The 12,015-nt window shown below is 39.6% G+C and overlaps 1 protein-coding gene across 31 annotated transcripts in view; it reads right to left on the reverse strand.

The window, feature by feature from the left end:
• NRXN3 (neurexin 3) overlaps positions 1-12,015 on the reverse strand; it is a 1,657,938-nt gene that overhangs the window by 191,083 nt on the left and 1,454,840 nt on the right. The gene's annotated exons all lie outside the window — the stretch shown is intronic.

The raw sequence follows: 12,015 nt of genomic DNA on the forward strand, positions 1-12,015 counted from the left end.
ATAAAATAAAATTAACCTTATTGATCAGATATAATCAGCTTCTTCCAACGTCTGGAAAGGCGTCACAGCATTGCAGGGTGTAGGGAGAGATGGGCACAGAGAGAAGGGAGACATCTTCCTCCATCTTTAGTTTCTGACTTATTGGCTAAGCACTAGCCTGGGCATTAAAGGATAATAAAATTTAGTTGTAATTCTGATGTTCTGTAAGACTATGTTGCAATATTCTTCACATAGCCTATGTTATCCTCTATTTTCTTATTCAAAAAGAAGTAGAAAGAGGAGAAGGACAGGAACAAGGAAGAGGAAGATGAGAGGAAAGAGGTGAAGAAGAGAAAGCAAAAGGAATCCGGACTTTTAATAAACTAAGATCTAGGAAAGATTACATGGAATCTCAGATTTAGTAATTTCTTTCATTCACTTGTTCGTTCATTCATTCACTCAATACACAAATATTATTATTAAGCACCTATTCTGCTTAAAGTCAACAAATTAAGACTTCTGATGGAATTTTAGGCACTGGTTTCCATATAGTTTGGTACACTTCACTTATTTTTCCAGAAGACAGACTTTCTTCAACTTGCCAGTTGACCCTTCATGTGTGCATATATCTTGTGCCCAATTAAAGAATAGACCAGTACTCAGGAGCCTTGATCTTAGAATGAAGGAACATAGACTAACCAACAAGAGATGTTGTCAGAATCCAGAGATACTGTGATACAGGGTAGACACAATTGCTTCCTTTGTGCCTTGATGGCATAGTATGTAAAATAAAATGATGTCTGCCATTTCTATGTTCTGTATTCTGGGAAAAGTGAAAGAGGAACCCCCCTAATGGTGACAAAACAGACTCATGTTTTCTTAAATTCCTGTTACTTGTTACTGCTATGCTTTTAGTTATTATTGTTTTTCATCTATACATCCCCAGTAACATACAAAGTACCTGGTTTTAAAATTAGATGCATGGATGAATGAAACTGATTATGGGTGTTTGTTTGTTGCACGTTTCATGACCACATTAACAATATTATGATCCATTTTATTTTTTCCTTGACTCTAAGTGAAAATGACTTTTCTACTTTCTCTTACTTATAAAGTTGGCATTCATTTCTAAGGATGTATATGTGTGTATGTGTTTACCTAATCATTCCCATGCCTAATAAGCAGGCTGTGATAACCTGAGTCATGAATGGAAGAATGGAAGGACTGGAGGAGGTAAGAAATCATGACTGCATACTCCAGCACTCTTCTGCCCACCCCGCAACTGTAGATGGTTTACTGCACCATGGTCCTTCAGGGATAAGCCACCATATGCATGGAAAGGATTGCTGGTAATTCAATTCATTTTTGAATCATTAATTAATCATGGATAGAGAACAGTTTCAGTGAGGAGAGAGTAGACCTTTAAACTAGCATTCTGCAGCTCTTCTCAGTAACAGCGGTGGCAAAGTACAGTTCTGGTTCAGTGAGTTGGCTGATCAGTGAGATATATTTTTGGGCAGATTTTCTGCAAGATCCATAATAGATTCAGGAAAAGAAAAGATTTAATCTCTGCCAGAATAAATATTTGGTCCTTATCTTAGGAGCCACACAGGTGGCATTGTAATCACTGCCACAGAGAGATCGTCTTAATTCTGCTAGGGCGCTGCCAATGGCAGTGGAGATCCTGACCCAGATGTTTCATTTACTTTCCCACAGTGGTAACTGTGGCTGCGCTAGACCTCAGATGTGGTCTCTTTACTCGTAATAATAAGATTTCATTGCTGCAATCACTTTGTCATTTGTCATGGGACCACAGTGACATTATCATCTATGCCTAACTGCTTTGCTCCCATTTGCTATAAATGACAGAAGCCGTGTGGCAAATGCCCACAGAGTTGCCCAGGCTTGAATCTGTCATGCTTAGCTGACATGAATATAAACCCTGTTAGTTTATGTTTCCTTGAGAATAGAAGATGTGAGAGGTAAAAACATTGACTTTAAAGTGAGCCCTGTTCGACCTTAGGCAAGTTACTTATCTGAACCCATTTCTTGATGTGTAGTGTGGGAACAGGATATCAGATGTACATTCTTCATAGGCCTGCTGTAAGAGTAAAATAATATGACTAATATGACAGCACTTTAAAAATAATCAAATGTTATACAAATAAAAGGATAAATGAAATCTGGAAGAGGAACCATCCAATCATTTGACTGCATGTAGTGTTCTGTGATTTTTAGAAGAGTTAATTAGTTCAAAGGAATAAATATGGATTTTAATACCACCTCTGGCTCTTATAATAATACCTCTGACTCTTAGAACCTAGGAGAGGTTACTTAACTTTTGATTTCTTTTCTAAATCAGGAATTTAAGTAAAGGGATAGGTGGCAGTAGGGAGGAGATAACTGGTACCTCTGAAGCTTGATGAAAGGTTCATAGGAAAACACATGTTCACGAAGCACCTGGCCTATGGCTGTGCATACTTTTGAAACTCAATAAATGTCAGTCATTTTTCCCCTTTATTTGTCCTCATTTGTGTAGTTAAATGCAGAGGCAAGAGCTAAGGAGAAGTCAGTCTGAGGGACATTGTAAACAAGATATACTCTGAAAATAAATATCTATTTTAGCAAACAGAACAATTAAAAATGAAAGGTTTGCAGGGTTGATTCCCTGTCACTATTTGGTAACTGCCATCTCTCAAAATTCCTTGGTGTGTTTTATAAGCCTCTCTAAGACAAGCAAAGTGTAGCTGCACAAACAGCATGGTCATAAATTTTGGTTTCTCCACAGCCATCACCACTAAAGTTGCTACCAAGGCAATCACTTCGATCTATGTTCTTCCTTGATATTAAAAACAAAGACAAGTGGTAAATCAGAAGACATAACTGATGAATCCTCAAGTGCATTTGGGGGAAAAAAATCATCAGGGGAGAAAACAGCTGTCTTTAAATAGCCAGTAAGTCATTCTTCATCAATAATTGTTTATGAGCCTAACTGATTCCTTAAATTAGTCTAGCTACAGCTTACTGACCCACAATCAGCCACATTATACTTATCTCTATGGAGGTGACCCAAGAGATGCTACCAACACCAGGATCAGACATCAGGAGCAAAAAATGCATAGGGGCAAGAAAACAATTCTCAAAAATAGAGATCTCCCTGAAGGCAATCTCTTCATTCCTTCCCTTATGTCTCAGGGGAAGGCAGGGTGTACTGTCCACTACTTTAGAAAATTGCAGTTGACAGAATTAAAAAATAAATAAATAAAAGCATATCTCAAGAGGGAAAAAAAAAGAAACAGCTGGGACTTTCAAAGGTATACCAGGCAGATGTACAATGGAAGCAGTTCTCAGTATCTTAACTGTGAGGCTTCCCACAGAACTTGTCAGTTCAGTGCTAGGCAATAACGCAAGGGAAACAACATTTATTGGATGCCTTCTGTGGCCCAGACACAAGCACAGCCTTCCATACCCATCTCAAAGTCTGGTTCAAGGTAAAGTAATCTTAGGCACTGTTTATGAATGTTTTCTAGTTCTCTCCCTTTCTGAGCTCATTGTAAGAATGAATTTCTGGGTCCCCTTGCGATGAGTAGAACCATGAGACCACTTTTGAGCAATAAATTGGGTGTCCCTTCTGAACTGTACATTTTGAGACCCATGAGAATTTTCTTTTACTCTTAACAATTGCACCATAAAATTTCTGCTTTACCCGTCAGTTCTTTTGAGTGAGGATGACAACTTGCAATGGACTTGTGAGTGAGAAATAAAGCTTGGTTGCTTTTTACTAACTGAGTGTTTGAGGCTCTTTGCTACTGCAGCATAACCCCGATTACCTTGGTGGGCAGAGTAGGTGTTCAGTAAATTTTTTTGAATAGAATTATTTCTGAATCCTCACAATTGCCCTGCAGATAATTTGGATTAAAAAATGAAGATTCATAGAACTGGAAATTCACACAACTAATAAAAGGCATATTTAAGTTTAGACTTCAGGTCTGTCTGATTCTAAAACCCATGGATTTCCTACCATGCTATGTTTCAGTCTCATGCATTACATGTTGCAGTTGAGTTATTTTCATAACATGCTATATACATTACGTATTATATATTTTATGTCTGCCTAACTGGCTTGGTTGTAAGTATCTCAAATGCAAGATCCTAATAGGTAGTCAGTAAATTATTGTTAAATTAATGGATATGTGAATGAATGAATGAATGAATGAATGAATGAATTAGAGTGTGTGGTTGTAATAGAAAAGGATCAGTTTTAATACTATGGGAGGCTAAGCAGGATTTGAACAGCCTAGGATAAAATAGAGAATTGATCATACATATGCAGATATTTTTTGCAATGAGTCTCTAGCAAGATATATGGTCTCATCATGCTTCAAATAGGCAAACTGTAAAAGAGAAAAAGATGAGGTACCACTTTACTTGATTCATCAGATAATTTTGGCTCCAGGAAGATTTTAGTGACAGTCTCTAGGATAAAATCTCTGCATTTAGTAGAACATAGCATGGGCTCTCTCTGCTGCTATTAACTGTCTCTCAAGGAAGATCTCTTGTCCATTCTTTCAATGTTTTGGTTTCCTTGTTGTAGATGGAGACCACTTGTGATATAAGCACTAAATATATACTTTCAGAGTATAGAGTTACATGCTACTAAGGGCTGCAAGAGATGTAAGAGGCCAGGTCTGTTCCTCAAGAAATCTAAACTTCTAAAGGGAAGGAGGAATCACCCAAACTGACAAAGCCCAAGCTGTAGAGCTTGGAGATGATCTGGGGTTTCATTAAGGCCCCATGCCTATGGCCTAATCACCTTGCCCAGGGAACTTCAGCACAGTTTTGGAAGGAAGAGCAGAGGATAAGAAAACATTTAGAAGCAATTGAAATTTACAGTCAGAAGACCTGGGCCCCATCTAAGTTCTGCAGGTTTTTGGCCAGATGATCTTGAGTTTCATGCTATCTCTACAAAAATTGAAAAGAGCAAAAACAAAGAGGGCACAACAAAAATAATATCTGCTTTAAGGGATGTCTGCTAAGAGATATTAATAAAATCTTTGCAAATTCTGCAATGCTCTACAGAGAGTGATGCAACAATGATGATAACGGAGGGGGTAAAGATGGTGAAAATAGTGAGGATTTTAGAGGATGAGAGGGCAAGAAACTTTATAACAGATGGCAGATGATCAGAAGCATTTGTATATTCTCTACAGGGCACTGTTGGGAATGATAGAATCATTCAGCACCATCAACTCCAGAATCTATAGATTTTTTTCTAGAAAATTCACATTAAATGGCTTGAAAACAAATTCTCTTCCTTAACCTGCACAAGCCTCCATGACCTTTGAACCCATTCAGCAAAGTTACATCTACCTCTTCCCCAGGCTGCAGGAGTTTTGCTGATATCTGGTTGTGCTGAGGTCAATCAATTAAAGCAGATTAGATTCAGAGTCTGAAATACTAACAGAGGGCCAAGAGAGATAAGACTGATAAATAGCTCAAGAGAGCTGATCTCCAACTATAAGCAAAGGAAGAAAAAAAAAAAAAAGAACAGGGATGGCAGTTTAGGACAACAGGAACTCTGACCTGAAAGGGGAAATCAAGGAAGGACAAAAGAGCTTGTGCAAATAAATAAGATGCAAGTCAGAGCCCCAGGTCTAACTGACACCGCCACCGGCTGGCAGCCTGCGTCATCACATCCTTCAAATTCACACTGAACATCCACTTCTCATCTACAGGCCCCAATGTCACACCAGTCTGTTGGGTAGTTAGATTAGACTAGGGAGCAAAAATTAAAGTTCATTTCCGTAGGAACCCCAGTCTTGTGCCAAGACCTGGAGCAGTCTCCTGGCAGGGTTCAGGTGACAGCTGGCAGGGCAGTGCTGACTGCCATCCAGCACAGACTGAACATCTCCCATAAATGCCTTGCTTTTCCCCCAAAATCCTTGCCACAGCTGTGAGGAACCACCTAATGGCCTTCAAAAAGAGAACCTAAACTCTGTCCTCACAGTAATAATACTAAAGTCCTAGAAACCAGGAAACATTTTAAATCATCCAAACAGCTTACATCTTACCTGTACACTTGCAAAATGTAAACCTAGGACCAGCAGTATCAATGTCAACTGGGAACTTTTTAGAAACGGAAAATTTTGGAGCTAACCCCAAACACTTTGGATCAGAAACTATGAAGTGGGCCCTGCAAGCTCCATTTTTACAAGCCCTCCAGGTGATTCAGATGTCTCCAAGCCTGAAATCCACTACCTTACTTTCATACTTTGGTTTCACTAGAACTGTGTTTCTCAACTAGGGTTGGTTTTGTCCCCAGGGACCATTATTGTCTGAAAATATTTTCGGTTGTCACAATTGTGGAGGGAGGGATGATGCTACTGGCATTTGTGAATATAGGCTAGGGATGCTGCAACCATATATCAATACACAGGACAGTTCCCCATGACAAAGAATTATCTGATGCCAAATATCAAGGCACCACTGTTGAGAAATCCTGTACTAGGAAGCTCATAAAATTCAGTCTCGACAAACAACCATAAGACACCTACTGCATGACAGAAGCTGTATTACATACATTTATATGTATGAGCGAATTTATTCCCTACAGAAGACCTTTGCAGTAGGTATGCACACAAATGGGTGAATGGTCAAGAATGTGGTCTAGCCCCCAGAGCACAAGGTGAGCAATGAAAGCATGTTTGGATAATCCCTCTGACTCTGCCCTACTCTAAGTGTTGGGCAAATGCTCATTTAACAGATGTGAACTTTGAAACTCTAGGTCATATGGTTAGATAGGGACAGGTTAAAATACTATTGCATGTCCTACGCCATTTTTCCTATAGGGTCTTGATAATCCTTTTTCCTACTGCCAAAATGCTGCTAATCCCTAAGAAAGTCTCCAAGTACTCTTTTTCTACTTGATGACATTAGCTGATAGTCCAAACTCTGTCTTTGTCCCCTGACCCTTTACTAAAGACGAGATAATTTTAGAAAATCTCCATGAAGATATATGATCAGTTTTGAGTAGGCTGCAAAGGTGGAACTACCTCTCTTAGGTTTAGATAACCCAGTCCAAGTATGGGCAAAGAGCTCAACGAGGAAAGGTGAGCAAACAGTAAGTAACCTTTTAAGTCCCATCCTGTGGTTGCAAGGAAACCTTTAGTGATGCTCCAGAAGATTTTACTATGTATCTGTCTTCCTACTGACACACTGTATGAACATTAAAGCTTCAGAGTGAATGGATATATGTGAAAAAATAAATATGAACCATGAATTCTTGGTTTAATAAGTAAGGTGTTGTTTAGTCATTCCCACAGATGAACTCCCAGTCTAAACCCAGACCCATTTTCTAGCTGGAAAAAACAAACAAACCAGAGTATGCATATTTCAAAATTGAGAGCTTCCATACAGAAAAGGAGATGTATATTATTGTAATTTTAAGATGTCTTTGGGGAATAGGTATTCAAAATTTGGAAGAGCCAAATTTGCCTGGAGCCAATACCTGCTAACTGCCCTGATGTGCTATGGCAGTTTGATATTGTTTATGAATTCCAAAAAATAAATATTGGATTATGTTTGTAAACTGGTCTGTCCCTCTGGGCATATTCGATTATATTGGATTCAGAGTTTTCACTTTTACTTGATTAAATAATGATTAAGGCTTTGATTGGGCCATGTCAGTAGGATGCTGCATCCCTGTCTGCTTGGTGGGCAGGGACACACAGAGAAACAACAAGGCACAGGAGTTGGTTGGAGTTTTGATGCTGGAGCCTGGGAAGTAAGCACACAGAGGAGAAGAGAGAAGGCTCAATTAGACATGGCAGAGGCCCCGGGAAGAGAGATGAACCATTCACCTGATAGTCTACACTTGGTTTTGTAGAGATGGCAGAGTAGCTAAGCCCAGAGAGAAGCAAGCCCTGGGGAGAGAGGAACTCAGGAAGGCTGAATCCTTGCAGATGTCAGCAACCATCTTGCTCTAACATGTGGCAATAAACTCTGGTGAGGGAGGTAACTTGTGCTTTATGACATGGTAATTGTAAGCTTCTACCACAAATAAATACCCTTTATAAAAACCAACAGATTTCTGGTAATTTGCATCAGCACCCCTTTGGCTGACTAATACATGTGCCAAATCCAGCTATTGCCTGGTTTTAAATAAAGTTTTATAGGAACACAGCCATGCTCATCACTTACCTATTGTCTATGATTGCTTTTGCACTACAACAGCCTATAAGCCTAAATTTACTATCTGTCCCTTTACAGAAAAATTTTGCTGACAGTGATCATCAAATCTGTAATTCAAGACTAGCCATGATTATTTCCAGTTTATGGCCAATAATTTATGTTCAAATGGTCAGAATAACTCAAATATGAATGGGAGGGTCAAATGGGGATCCCATTCCTGCTCATTCAACTATTACCTTGAAAATAGACGACACTTCTCATGAGATAAGACAAAATATTTAAAAATGCACCAAATTAGGCATGAACTAATCTATCTGGGACCCACAAAGGTAGTTGACATACTAAAATCAACTCAATATAACCCTGTTTCAAGGTGGCCAGATGTAAATGTGGAGAAATAAATTAGAGAGTTCTGGAAAAAGGTGACAGAGTGAGGAATTGTCAGGTAATGGAGATTAGCAAAGTTGTAATAATGATAATGTTATACTTTTATAAAGATATGATGCATTTTTCTGAAAAGGCATCTAGTTCTGTGGGAGTGAATCACATACATGCTAAAGTCTCGGAAATTTCAATGCCACCACATATCACTCTCAATGCCAAGACTTAAGTTTATTATATTAGGTGGAATGAGAGAAGAGAACAGCATTGCAACCCAATGAATAGCTCAGTCTCCAGGGCTCCAATGCATCTGCAAGACACTTAAGTCATTTGAGTGATAAATGGTGATTAACTGAGTTCTCTTGGTTTACCTGCAAGGGGAATCTACTGTGTCATCATCCTGAGACGAACACAGTGAAATAAGGGCTCATTTTTCCTTTCCTAGTTATCGTAAACAAAATGGCCAGCAGACTCTAATATATCAACAGTGCCTGTCTGCACACAGGGACTGTGGTGTGTGTGTGTCCTGGAGATAGCGTTTCTGCTAGGCATTTCATCCAGGTGATATTTTATGGTCCTCTTCTGTGTCAACTATCACTACTGTAACATTCTCTCTTGGATCGTATCAGTGAGTCTAATACAAAGGGTTGATTCTGACTTGCCCCTAACCACCATAATAAAAGCAACAAAGGAAAAACAAGTGAAAGTTAAACAGCTGCAGCCCATTGGGAGAAGGCAGGCCTGCTGGCCTCCATGATGGCATCAAAGCCACTGGAGAGGAGAGTGATCTGGACACCCTAGCAGAAGCATGAAAAGAAAAGCACTTCCCCTGAACCCCAGGCAAGGCTGGTAAAGGTGACCCACTGGAGACTTGGAAACAAGTCAGAGCACTGACTCAGGCCTTTGGAAAGTACCCACCACACCAGTGTTGAGAATAATTTCAAAGCTACGTGATCCATCAATAGAATAATTATGGAACACACTTATTCATTTTGATATACTTGAATTTAGTTATCCTACCAACTTTAAAGTAAGTAAGTTTCAGCCAAATGGAAGAAATGGGGTGAGAAACTGGTAGGTAGCACTGCTCCCGTTTTATGGCTGCACCATTGTCTCTCTCAGAGTCAGGCATAGACTTAGATACACAAATCATCCTTGGTTTAGAAGAAGCCATACACAACATGCAGAGGCATTTATTTGCATTACAGTATTTAAAGGAGACATTCTTTCTTCTCTTGGGTACACTACAATTTTACTCACTAACATAAAGAGGTCAAATAATTACAGCCAAAGGGACAAGGAACACAGTGCTAGAGAAATGAAGAGGTGTGTATGTGTGTGCTTGAATAAGATCTTAAAACGTAATATACCCCAAATTAAGTTACTCTGATTCTCTCTTTTCTTTTTAAGTAAAGTTGTTGATATTTCAGGAGAATCTAGGTCTCTTTGTGTCTATCAGAAGGCATCTGCAATCCAGTTCTAACCCAGCCCTTTGACAGCTCAGGATATTCAATGGAACCTTGAGTCTTCCCTTTGATAGAGAGCCTTCCAGCAATTACAAGCTATCACAGTTCTGTTTTAGTTCAAACTATGATTTCCAGAGAAAACCAAACATCAGGATGCTCTAGAGTCAACAAGAACTGTAGGAAATGGAACTGGTCTACAGGAATCACTAACCAAGGAATGATTCAAAGACAAGAGGGCTCTCCTAAGCCAGGCCTAACCCAGAGCTGAATGTGGAATCCTTTCCTCCCTGGAGCAGACACTCCTCTCAGCTTTTTCCTAGCCCATGGACAAAGGTGTACAGAGCTGAAACAATCTTATACTCACACCCTCCCAGAGCTATCTTTGATTAACCATATCTGTCCTTTAATCACCCTGCAATCTTTCTTGTTGCTATTCAAAAATACTCCACTTGTGTTGATTTATTTCCAATTTTTAATGAAACTATTCTTTTCTACACTCAGACCACAAGCACCATGAAGGCAGAAAATGATTTTTCACTTTCTATGTCTTTCTTCACAGAGGGGCTCAATAAATGTTCAGTTGAGCACCTGACACAATGATGGAAGCACCTTGGCCTTCTTCTATAAGACAGTTGTCTAGGGTAGAGTGCAAAATCTCCATCCATGGTTCATTTACTGCTTTTTCACTTTTTGCTGCAGTTTTGCTTTGGGAGAGTGCTATTGAAAGTGTGGACCATGATCATATCTCAGAGAACCATGGCCATGAATTTATTTCACATAGCCCACTGAGCAGGCTTCCGGATAATTGCCAGCAGGAGGTGAGAGGCTCAGTGTTCCAGTATCAAAGCCTTCAGCCCAAGCTGCTTCTTTGCTTGGACTAGATTCAAACTGCCATCCTAGAGGTGGAACACCGCTTCGTCCCATTACCGGTTTCTTGAACCGTTTGGCTCCTGTTAAAACACTATTTCCACCTTTGAGATTTCCAAGATGCCAGGCTTCCAAAGAAACACATTTTCATTTCCCTGCTTTCTCCTTTACTCTTCAGTACAGTGACTGCTGGTCAGTGTAGTGCTCAGACTCCACCCTTTGGCAGGCCATCCTTTAGGACCACCTCTGAGTGGGCTGTACTGCAACTGCCATCCATTTTCAACTTGCACTGGAGTGGCAAAATTGAGGATTTACCCGTAATTATTGTTGTTATTGTTGTTGTTGAAAAGCAAATCTTGTTTTATTTTATTTTTTTACACTTTTTAAAATTAAAGTTAATAGATCACAAAGAATGTTACATTAAAAAACATAATTACACAAAAAAAGTTATATTAAAAAATATGAGGTTCCCGTATTCCTCCCTACCCCCACCCCACTCCTCCCACACCAACAACCTCCTCCATCATTGCGGCACACTCATCGCACTCGGTGAACTCATTTTGGAGCACTGCTGCACCACGTAGATAATAGTTTACCCTGTAGTTCACACGCTCCCCTAGGACATTCAGTGGGTTATGGCAGGATATATAAAGTCCAGCATCTGACCCTGCAATGTCATTTAGGACAACTCCAGTTCCCAAAAATGCCCCCACACCACATCTCTTCTTCCCTCTCTGTAATTATTGTTATAGATTAAATCTTGTCCTCCAAAAAGACATGCTCAAGGTCCTAAACCCTGATGCTATGGATGTGGGCCCATTGCAAATAGGCTTTTTGAAAGTGTTAATAAGATGATGCCAAACTAAATAAGGGTGGGCCTAAATCCAATATGAATGATTACCTTATAAGGAGAGGAAATTGAACTCAGTAGTAGCCGGAGTGAAGAGACAAAAGAAGACAGATCACCATGTGATGGAGACAGATATTGAGTTATGGCTTGCCAGCCACCACCCAGAATGTTTCAGACTGCAGAGAAAGTGAGGCCTGCTGATACCTTGACATTGGACTCAGAGCCTCCAAAGATTTGAGACAATTAATTCTTGCTATTAAGCCGATCTGTCTTAGTGTTTGT

Source organism: Dasypus novemcinctus, chromosome 3, assembly GCF_030445035.2.
Source record: "Dasypus novemcinctus isolate mDasNov1 chromosome 3, mDasNov1.1.hap2, whole genome shotgun sequence".
NCBI lineage: Eukaryota > Metazoa > Chordata > Mammalia > Cingulata > Dasypodidae > Dasypus > Dasypus novemcinctus.